This window comes from Pinus tabuliformis, chromosome 3_1 (assembly GCF_031772625.1).
Source record: "Pinus tabuliformis cultivar Carrire ecotype Pingquan chromosome 3_1, CPIR1, whole genome shotgun sequence".
NCBI lineage: Eukaryota > Viridiplantae > Streptophyta > Pinopsida > Pinales > Pinaceae > Pinus > Pinus tabuliformis.
The window spans coordinates 960,415,659-960,425,944 of NC_142301.1; the positions used below are offsets into that span (position 1 = coordinate 960,415,659).

At 39.3% G+C, this 10,286-nt stretch overlaps 1 long non-coding RNA gene across 1 annotated transcript; it reads right to left on the minus strand.

The window, feature by feature from the left end:
* Positions 1-8,598: 8,598 nt before the first annotated feature.
* LOC149191001 (uncharacterized) lies at positions 8,599-9,362 on the minus strand. The gene is made up of 2 exons (XR_016256560.1): positions 9,310-9,362; positions 8,599-9,149 (listed from the first exon to the last, which is right to left on the minus strand). It is a non-coding gene; the product is annotated as an uncharacterized LOC149191001 (long non-coding RNA).
* Positions 9,363-10,286: the final 924 nt, after the last annotated feature.

Here is a 10,286-nt window from a genome sequence, read left to right on the forward strand (position 1 = left end):
TTGGGCATGGGTTGAGTCGAGACTTAACCACTTATGATACATGGGAGATGAGACAAGTGTATACTTGTTTCCTTGGTAGACTTGAGGGATGACACATTGCAGATATAATGGAGGGTTGCTTCATGAACTTGGATGTGGCACATCAAGAGTCGAGTTTGATGAGAGGATTTCTTCATATTGAGGAGATGGATCTTACACATATGGATGATGATGTTGGATAGATGCGACTGATTTCATATAGCGCATTGATACCAAAAATCATGGATAGCATGTTGCAGATAAGATGAAGACTACTTCATGGACTTGGACATGGCTTATATTTAGATGGAGATGGATTCTTGATCAGGTTGATGTTGTGGCAGGAGTCTGAGAAACGACTGATGATGGCATGAGAATGTGCATTCTCATGGTTTGAACGTGACAGTTGGATTAGCTACCCGACTAGTTCAAGTCATGAGGTCTAACAGTGTACAGAGATGTGTTAGCATTCTGTTGGAGTATCATGGCAGCAATTCACATGATGATGATACATGATGAGATTGACACAATATGTTGTAGTAAGCATGTAGCTTGAGTTTGAGAGGCCAACCTTCCACAATGGAGCAGTATGTGGAGATTGCAACAAGATGTGGTTGATGATCATGGATTGAGGAGACTTTCCGATGTATGACATATCGGTGGGTTATATGCCTTGGTATGGGTATCTTGGTGATAGATGGTTGCTGGGATGGGAGATTGTTGAGCACGACAATGACTTCAAGTGGGGGAGAATGTAATGCCCACAAGCTGCAGGTGAGTTTGGGTGAAGGCACACGATGAGGAAGTGCGGGCGAGCCAAATAGAACAGCAGCATGATGAGGAGAAACGCACCAAGCCACACATGAAAATGGCTAAGTGTGGAAGAGCACAAAGGTTTATAGAATTAGGCAGTCCCGGGTGGGGGCGCCAAATGTATGGGCCGACGTGCAAGAAAATAACTTGGAGGACCGAACGGGTGGTCGGCTAGGCAAACCGACGTGCCAACCATGGTGACGAACAAGTGTATAAGTAAGTGGAGTGGAGGAGCCATTCAACAAGCAACGAGCAATTCTTCTAAGGATCCAAGCGTGGAGAAAAGGAGAAGCCTGAAGTTGGTTCTGAAATTTGGGTGAAGGTGCAGGCAGATGAGGGCCGAAGCACCCGAGCCAAAACGAAGAATGGTTGTTCAAGGTCGTTCGAGGGCACGGCAGGGCATCCGGGAGAACGGTCGTTCGAGGTTGTTCGAGGGCGCTGTAGGGCATCCGGGCGAACGGTCGTTCGGGAAATTGTTCGAGGTCATTCGAGGGCGCGGCAGGGCGTCCAGCTGAACGGTCGTTCGGGAAATCATTCGAGGGCATTCGTGCGAAGATTCATTCAAGGGCATGGGAGGGCGTTCGCTCGAGAAGTCGGGCGAGGGCGCAGTAGGGCGTCTGGCCGAATGACAGGTTGAACGAAACATGCAACGAGCGTTTGGGTGAACGATGAACGGTGAACGAAGCAGGAGTTGGTGAAACGAGCCCGGGTCGAAGGGCGAGTTGGTGAAACGTGCTCGGGTCAAACGAAACAAAGAATCGTGCGACAGTTGAAGGCGTTGGTGAACGAGCAAGCCGTGCACGAGGCAAACGAGCTGAACGACAGTTCAGGCGACTTTGCCCAGGATCGAGCAAGGCTGCACAACGAGTGCAGGAAGTGAATTTGTATTTATGTAAAAGTGAAATTTGGGGTTTCCCTTGGATGTAAACTTATATGTAATTCTAAAGATTAATATTATTGATACGGAAAATTCATATTGTAGGGAGTTTCCCCTCCCATGATAATCCATCGTGTACTTGAATGGGAATAATGTTAATATGATAAATGTGTTAATTAAAGATATGCTTAGCTATTGAAAAATAAACTAAGTATAGAAAGTAGGTGTAGTCCATAACTACAAGTATTGGTGAAAAGAAAGTAGTTGGTGGTGCCGCATCTCCTATAGTGCGGTTGGAAGAGTAAAGCCAGTGTAGAGGCGTGACACATGGTATTGTAACAAAGCTTATTTATAAGGACTTCCATGATAAAGTGAGAAATGAATTTTCATGGATAACAATTTTATTACATGTTTTTTAAAATGTACCATTTCTTGACTTTTACATTAATCATTTTTATCATTAATAATAATAATAATAATAAATATAGTTTATTTAATTTCTTTGTGTTTTTTTTTCATTTTTGTAATATAAAATATATCACCATAACCAACATTCACGAGATATTTAATTTATATAACATAGCTAATTTTCATTTAATTATATATATTAAATTTTCTGTATCTTTTTTCATTAACTTTTATATTTTTATTGCATATAGTGTTGGCTAGAGAGGGATACACTTTTGACGCTGGTTTTCTTTCATTCCCTTTGAGGGGACCACTCATTTTTGCTTATTAGTCCATGCCCTCTAGGCATGGACTATAGTAATCAGTCCCAAAGGATATAGCATTAGTTGACCTGCTTTTATTCCCCAGTCATCAGCAATAACCAAAGTTTTATTCCTGCTCAAACAAAGTTAAACAAAGTTTTGAGAGGGACGCTGATTTTTCATCTTATTTGGCCTCTTTCCAAAAAACCGAAGCTAGACGTCAAAAACCAAAGCTAATCTGAAGCGAAAACATTAGGTTATATTTTTGTTTGTCTGATATTTTCAAATTGTTAGTCCCTGCAACCTAAACTAATGTTAGCATTACTGGACAGCATTAAATGTTATCTCAGCATCCACGGACACCTTGGTATATACCAAGCAGGTCTAAGCATATTGGCAGGTGTGCATGCAGGCGCTACAGGTGACCATGCATGGGAGGTGTCATGTTTCGCTGGCCTCCCTTTCTTGTTTCCCCTTTCGGCTGGCCTGCCTTAGTTATGGCGGTGGTCTTCCGTGTTTTAAACCTAATCTCCCTTTGCTAGCCTCCGTTTGTTTCACCTTCTTCGTCACCTGGTAAATGCGGTTGTTCTGCTCGCTTCAATCTGGCAAACAGTTGTGTGCCCGCTTGTGGCTTTAGAGAAATTGCAATAGCTTCTGTCACCCCTGCGTCTACTTATGTTGTCTCTGCCCTGGCCTAGCAGAATCCTTTCCAGCGGATTCAACGCATGCTTCAACCGGCTCTCTAATTTGTTTAGATTAGATGCTGCTATCTTTGCCTTTGCCTCCACTGGATCCGCCCAAATACGAACAGGAACTAGGTCTCGATCAGGAACTGGAAGCTCTACTGCTGCTCGGTCTACAAGTGCTACTGGTGGTGCTTAAACCGGTCAAACTCTTGTTGCTAATGCTCTAGCTACCCCAACTTGTTCCTATGTAGGTAATAGATCCGTAACTGGGCCTGCTCCTGGGTATAGATAAATTTTTATGTGCTGATAATAATATGTGAGCAAAAGCGATCCAGGTAAGGAACTTCAGATATGGAATACTTACCAAGCTGAAGGCTTAATTTGATGACAGGATCATGGAGAGCACATACACCTCAAACGCAGAGTCCCGACATGTGAGTGGATGTGCTCTCTATATTCTGTCGTCCACACCAAGACCTCAAATTCTTTTCAATCGGCGCTTAAGTCATGAAAATGATTTCCTGTCATAATATATAATGTCAGCATGCCTTACGCTTGCCTCACTACGAATTTCTGGTTTATTATCTTTAGTTTTTATAATGATGCTCACAGTAGAGTTCTGAGACTGTCCCTAATCAACACATTGGGCTTAACTGAATTTATTATCGTGCCCCTGATGGCCTTCTCCTTCATGCTGGCCACTCAGTTTCAGGAGAAACGTAATCAAACTTCCGTGGCCTTTGCGTAAGCTAGTCGGCTTCAATGCTTTCTGGTATGCTCGCCATTTGTTTATTCAAGGTTTGCACTCTGCTTATCATTCAATCCATCTTAATGTATCTCAAATACCAATGGTACAAGAAAACGGTACATAGGTTCACAGATTCTCTTCACTTTCTCAATCAAAATAACGATTTACCAACAAATTATATTTATTAAAGGATAACTCAGCAAATATCATGCAGGCTTGGCTGTACATAGCCATATCCGTACTTTTGTACATCAGCAAGCGATTGTTCAGATTTTTTCATGAAAATAAACAACAAATTTAACCTTGTGAAGGTCGGTGACTGCTTTCTAGAATCTGTATTTCGTGATGTGACATGACACTGTCACTATAAGTTTAGCATCAAATTCCATAAATTCATGTTAATTAAGTTCGAAAACTAACTGATTGAAGCTTCTTGAACCTTCATTATTGTCTTTTTAGGCTTCCAAATATCATAGTAATGTTCTTGCATTGCATATGAGCAAGCCTCTGGGATTCAACTACAACAGCGGGGTGTATTTGTTTATAAGTGTCCAAATGTCTTTTCATTTGAATGGAAAGACTGAATTCAATTTATTGGGCATCATCTTCACTAAAGCATTATTATCGGAGCCGAGGTTCAACAAGCCTTTTCTAAAGTTCATGTCTCAGGGTTCAAATCTGCTTTTTAGGTTTGAAAATGTCAGTTTTTTCATTCTCACATTTCCATATCCTAGGGCTAAAGTGTCATCATTTTTTGTGAGGCCAGCTTTTATTTAATTCTTTGTCTTTTGATTTGAAGAACATGTTTCCACAATATTTGCATCTTCTTGTGGATATTCCTATCGAAATTACAATATTTGCAATAGGTTTGGAGTTATGTTTATGACGATGTTATAAGGCTTGATGATTTCGTAAAATTTATAGAGTGCTCACATGTTCAGGTAATTTAGTATTTTTGGTGCAAGTGCGAGTTCTCCACTATCCCTTAGAGTATTTATTGTTGGAATTGATTTGAATTTTATGTAGGTAATGGATCCGTAACTGGGCCTGCTCCTGGGTATAGATAAATTTTTATGTGCTGATAATAATATGTGAGCAAAAGCGATCCAGGTAAGGAACTAACTGATTGAAGCTTCTTGAAAACTAACTGATTGAAGCTTCTTGAACCTTCATTATTGTCTTTTTGCTGCAATGACATTTTCATGTTTATGCAATTTATGTGTAACTGTTTTAGTCATGTATCATAAACTTCTCATGACATTGAATCTATACTAATGTGCAACTTGTATAGTATACCAACACCTTGAGGTAATGAACGGTGTATATTCAATACTTTAATGTCATATCAACGCTGCAATGACATCTTCATGTTTATACAATTTATGTGTAACTGTTTTAGTCATGTATCCTAAACTTCTCATGACATTGAATCTATACTAATGTGCAACTTGTATAGTATACCAACACCTTGAGGTAATGAACTGTGTATATTCAATACTTTAATGTCATCTCAGGAGTGGCACTTTCTCAGCAATGAGTTGACGCAACACCTTGAGGTCCGCATTGTAGCTCAAAAATATGTTACATATTGTTCTAGTTCTTTTGCTCTGCCTCCTTAGTCATGGATTTCCTGAACTTTGATGGGCCACGAAAGCTTTGGCCAATTAATTCTTGTGTTTTTGATACAAACAGCTCAACACAAGTTGCATCAGGAGACAGCAGTACTGAACATAAAGGTATGCCATGAAAGCATTGGCCAATTAATTCTTGTCTTCTTGATACAAACAGCTCACATATTGTTGTAGTTCTTTTGCTCTGCCTCCTTAGTCATGGATTTCCTGAACTTTGATGGGCCACGAAAGCTTTGGCCAATTAATTCTTGTGTTTTTTATACAAACAGCTCAACACAACTTGCATCAGGAAACAACAGTACTGAACATAAAGGTATGCCATGAAAGCGTTGGCCAATTAATTCTTGTGTTCTTGATACAAACAGCTCAACACAAGTTGCATCAGGAGACAGCAGTACTGAACATAAAGGGGAGTGCAAATGCTGTGATCAAGGTTGAGAATAGGAATGAGTGCCCCTTTTTCGACTGTGTACAGGAGTTTAGCAGCATGCTTCTTCCTAACTGTAGCTGGCAAATACTTAAAAACAGAGTTCCCAGGCAAATCTTTAAGGCTTCTCAATGCTTGCGTCAAGGCGCAACTTCTTCCTCTAGTGAAAGATTCAGTTTACCGATCACTTGCAGATGCATACGCCAACTTTTGAGTTTTGTAATCTGTATTTAACTTGATCCAGGCTTTAAGGGGAAGGCTATGTTGTTTATGCAATGAGATAATGATAATTATTGAACAATTGACACGTTCTATTACCTAATGTGGAGTGCAACAAGGGGAATATATATAATTGTTGTTCTTTAATACAGTAATCTGAAGTTAAAGCTATATCACAAGTGAGCTCCAATTGTGCCAGTCTTAAACAATTTGATTCTTTGGCAGCAAATGTTAATAAAAGTGAAATTGGTAGCATTGAACTTGACAGTGAGAAAGTGCAGCAATTCAAGGATGCTATCGAGAACATGTATTGGTCTGAATTCTTCATGGGTATGTTCTCCATGTTTATATTATTGAGCTATTTGTGCCATAATGAAGCTTAAAAAGATGGTAATAGTGTTTGCAATAGATTCCATGGTTACTGACTTAGTTTCGTTTGATGGCAATGGTATTAATTAATTGTAAGCTAGTGTGCTTCTTACTGCATTCTAAGATTTTGGTTTGATTAAACCAACTTCCAAACTTTCCATTAAAATAGTAACAAAGATTTGCCTTTTGGTGAAGTATCCATGTGTATTGTCTTCCAGGTCCCTTGAGATGAAGTAAAGTCATAAAAAGGTGGCAGATGCGTGATGAACTCTTTCTGTTTGGTTCCCCTGCCATTTTTTCCCTGTGGGTAGCGTATCTTTGGAATTTTTTTTTCAACTTTAGTGTTGGACCTCCATGCCTTTTTGTTTTATGATATTCTTCCAACCGTAGCCAGAGGAAGCGATCCTCTGAAAGTTAGTCAGCCCGAGAATAAAGAACTTTTGCCTACACATTTCTTGAAGAAGATGAATCCAATCCAACTATAATGACATATCTCCAACAAAAATAACAATACTGTACTGTCATTTGACATTCTGCAACAGTACTTGATCAGGGTGAAGTGCAGGTAACTATGGATGATGCACTTTATCACATTTAGATAGACAAAGCTGCAACGAAGCACAAGGAATTTGGCTTCCCTTAATTTTATTTATGTTAATTTCTACGACTGATGCTTCAAATATGCATTTGGATCTGCCATGGTGCTGAAACTCTCATTTTTATGCTTTTATCGTCTCTGCTGGCATGCCGATGATTACAAAACTAGCATATCAAGCTGACAAAGGAGAAGCACTGCAAACTGCCCTGATTGCAAATAACAGCGTTCCTTGAATCTAAAGAATCTAACCAGTATTCCAATTTCAGTCTGCTTCATAGGCATAATGTCGTGCTTGTCTTGTATTCTTCACATGTTACAGTATGTCATAAGAAATGCTTATTTTAACTTGATGCTATGCATTTGGATCTGCAATGGTGCTGAAACTCTCATTTTTATGCTTTTATCATCTCTGCTGGGATGCCGATGGTTACAAAACAAGCATATCAAGCTGACAAAGGAGAGGCACTGCAGACTGCCCTGATTAGAAATAACAACGCTCCTTGAATCTAAAGAATCAGTGTACCATTGATGCCACATCAAATAGGACCTACTTGGCTATGCCCTTAAGGCTACTCCTGGCTGTGATCGACTTGCTATGACTTTTAGCTATCGGCAATGACAACTGGCACTAACTAGCTGCAAAGACTAGAGGTTCTATGACTAGAAGTGATTCTATGACTAGAGCTTCTAGACTAAGCAGAGGTTCTAGTAAAGACTGTGAGTATGGCGCATGACTGTGTACTTGAGTTGTTCGATCCCTACCGTAAGTAAGCAAGAGCAGCAGGCAGATGCAAGCAATAAGTTGTCAAGGTAAAACAGGAGCTGTGTTTCCTCGGCCCCTCTAAAAACAGCAAATGCAAGGCATAAGAAATGCTTATTTTAACTTGATGCAGGGACTTGCTGCCTCGCAGCTTCCCTTGTTTAGTTTATATTTTCTTATGGCTACATTGTTATGATCTATTATGTATTTGTTTTTTTTATATGCCTGAGCTTTCCCATATCTTGTTGTTTAGTACAGGCAATCGACATCTTATTTGCTTATTTAATTTTCATCACTAATAACCAATATGTAAAACATGTGTGATATGAAGCTGAATGCCTTATGATGTATTTTTTTATTGTTTAGATGATGCACATCATTTAATAGTGCTCCCAATATTCACATATGTACTGGGTTTTATTAATACAATACCAGCGTGTTTTTTTCAACCTGGAATAAAACAATAACCTTGTTTACTTTTTTATATATATATATATATATATATAACACATAAATTAAATTATTGTTATTCTTAAATAATTTAAATATTGAAGTATCATGGTTCTTTTCGACGACCTAACTGGTATCCAATACGATAAAAGTAAACAAAAACCACCCAAGCGATAAGCGCGGGCTAAATACTATCATACATCTACGGGGAGATGCTTTTATATTCAGATCCGTACGAAGCTATACACAAATTTAAGAGATTATTTCAAAATTTTCCATACTATTCTCCATAAAATTTAACCTTTCTATTTTCCTTCTATTAAAAATGTCGAAATTTGTAACATTCCTTGTCCTATTCATATTAAATGCGAGAGCAGAGCCCCATGAAGCGTTTCAAAGGGAAACAAAATAATCAATAGCATCGCCTGTCATCCGAACAATACCCATGTTGCCCAGGAAATCCCCAATTCAACGTCTTCAGTAACACAACAAACTACACGTATGCTAAACTGTTTGCTCTTCTTCTGCTTCCATTCCGCGAAGAAGAAAAGTAAATATCGCTGACGGAAACATTCACTTGTTTTATGATTTCAAATATGACTTCCCCATTCGAGGACAAATAATTTGAACAGCTTTATTGCAGTAACTACCTACATACTTCTCACATTTGATATACGATAATGTTGAAACTGGTAAGTAGCGGAACAATATATAATCATTGCCAAAGTATCAGAGTTGCCCTGCATAAAAAATTGCTGAGAGAGGATTTAGTCTCTCTGCACGGATCTTCCTGTCAGGAAACTAATAGTTTCATCCGATCGCCTTTCTATCGTCTACTACAATCTGCAGAAGCCCTACGATCATCATTCTTTCGTTCCACAAATATATATAATATAAATATACATCCTAAATAGAAATCTATGGCCTACAACATATACCGAAATTAAGTCTCCACTGTAACAAATATTCAACAAACTGATCAAGTTGTTGATAAAGAGATTACCTCCTCGGAATCCTCCAGAGAGTTTGATCGGCAGATCCCATGGAGGCTCCGCCCCACCTGCATTCAGAACGAATCCAGGCATCGCCTTTATAAGCTTACCAGAGGTACCTGAACATGTCCGGTGGGTATCCCATGGGCATCCCGTGGGCATATTCCGAGAAAGGTTGATGGCTATTACTCTCGAAATGTAACAGTAAACCGGGGCAAATAAGTAACATAACAAGAGCAAGACCAGATGCATCACGCATCGACAATCCAGCGACAATGTGATTAATGGCAAACATCCGCAAAGCGGTCGATTTGACAGCACAATATACTTTATAATTTTACAGTTTAGTTTGAAAATTAATTAATACCAAAATTGTTCTGCATCACACTAGCATATTCGCATCTTAAAAGCATATTCGGCCGCTGATATGTCGCGGTCTATCCCGACGCTGCTTTACGGAATAAGTTGGTGAATTGATTTAATTTTCAACTAGCTCGCATTTCCCCAACCTATAGGGCCCCATTTCTGCCGGCTCTCGGTCAAGTGGGTTGTTCCTGGGCAGGTAAGTTGCCGAGTCCCAACCCACGCATCTTTAATCCGTCACCGCCCGCCGATCCCTTCAACCATGCGCCACCTGTGGTTGAATAATTATAATGTGAGTCGAAAAGTAATCATTCCAGTTTTGTGTGAATAATGATAATGCATGTCGAAAAGTAAATTATCGTTTTTTATTTCATTTTTATTAATCTATGCAAATTTTGAAAAGATTACAATCTAAACATAAACTTCAACAAAGATCACGTGAATAAAACGATTTGAATGCTGAGTGGTTGGCTCGATCAAGAGCTAAGGAGAGGGCATTAAATGCCGCTTACATGCGTTTGAGATATCTCTCGATAACACACGCGCGCTGTGACTGGCGATGTGATATCGGACTATCTCAGGCACACGTAGACAGTGACTAAATAAATAAAAAATAATGACATTG